Source organism: Silene latifolia, chromosome 6 (assembly GCF_048544455.1).
Source record: "Silene latifolia isolate original U9 population chromosome 6, ASM4854445v1, whole genome shotgun sequence".
NCBI lineage: Eukaryota > Viridiplantae > Streptophyta > Magnoliopsida > Caryophyllales > Caryophyllaceae > Silene > Silene latifolia.
Window position 1 is genome coordinate 107,778,192 of NC_133531.1, and position 1,284 is coordinate 107,779,475.

General features: G+C 38.7%; 1 non-coding gene across 1 annotated transcript; it reads right to left on the bottom strand.

Annotated features, from left to right (window-relative positions):
- Nucleotides 1-801: 801 nt before the first annotated feature.
- Nucleotides 802-908, bottom strand: LOC141589310 (small nucleolar RNA R71). The gene has a single exon (XR_012520255.1). It is a non-coding gene; the product is annotated as a small nucleolar RNA R71 (small nucleolar RNA).
- Nucleotides 909-1,284: the final 376 nt, after the last annotated feature.

Genomic DNA, 1,284 nt, shown 5'->3' on the forward strand with positions numbered 1-1,284 from the left:
AAAAGTAGAGTAGTTTGTGAAGTTATAAATATTGTTTTGGTCTAGGTAACTTTTGACGACGAGTAACAAAACCGACGAACCAAAAATGGCACCGTTGCCGGGGACGGTGTTAACTTGATTTGATTTTCTTTGATTGCTTTTTATTTGTGTCTTTCTTTACCTTGGGGAAGTAAAACTCCTCAAGGTTTGTTCTAATTGTTTTCGAGTTGTTTGATATTTTGCATGTCTAAGAGATCACAAGGTAACTTGTTACCCATTGATCTTGAAATTGAAAGAACTTTGACCAACAATAGAAGACTTGCTAGAAATACTTTGAGAGGTATTGGTGAGATTGTGGATATTCAACCAAATACTATTGAGTTCATTAACCCTTTTTCAAGAGAAGGAGAGGATAACCCAACACAAAATCAACCACAAAATCAACCCACAATGCCTAAATTTTCATCACATTCCGTACCAACCGAGGAGAACCTAACAAATGATACTCCCACACCACAACATTTGACCGGTAATTTCATTGCAAAATCCGCATTTATACAATTAGTTGAAAGAAGTCAATTTGGGGGGATGTCTAGTGAAGACCCTCATTCTCATATGGATACTTTTTGTGACTATTGTGATGCGATTTCTCAAACCGGAGTTACTCAAGACCAAATTCGATGGGTCTTATTTCCTTTTTCTTTGATTGGTACCGCAAAACAATGGTTAAAGAGCCTTGATAAGGCTACTCTTGGTATTGACTCTTGGAAGAAATTAGCACTTGCTTTCTACAAAAAGTTCTATCCTCCGGAAAAGACTAACATGCTAAGAGGCCAAATCACCGGGTTCAAACAAAGGGACGAAGAATATTTGTATGAAGCTTGGGAGCGATTCAAGGGAACTTGCCGCTCATGTCCTCATCACGGACTTAGCGAGTGGTTCTTGGTACAACAATTTTGGAATGGTCTTTATGAAGACTCCCGAAACATTCTCAACATGGGATCAAATGGTATGTTCACCGAATTTGACGATAATCAACCATGGAACAAGATTGATGAAATGGCGGTCCATAACTCACAATATAGTAGACCTCGGAAGACTACTAGAGGAGGAAAGCATGAAGTGGACTCTATTACTCAATTGGGTGCTCAACTTAGTGCTCATATTGATACCATTAATTTAAAGTTTGAGAAGGCTATGGCTAACCTTGAAGAAGCCTCCAAATCACCTAAGCAACATGTTAATGCCATGGTGGCATCTTCATCAATTCCAAGTGGAGTATGTGAGAGTTATGGAACTTTGGGA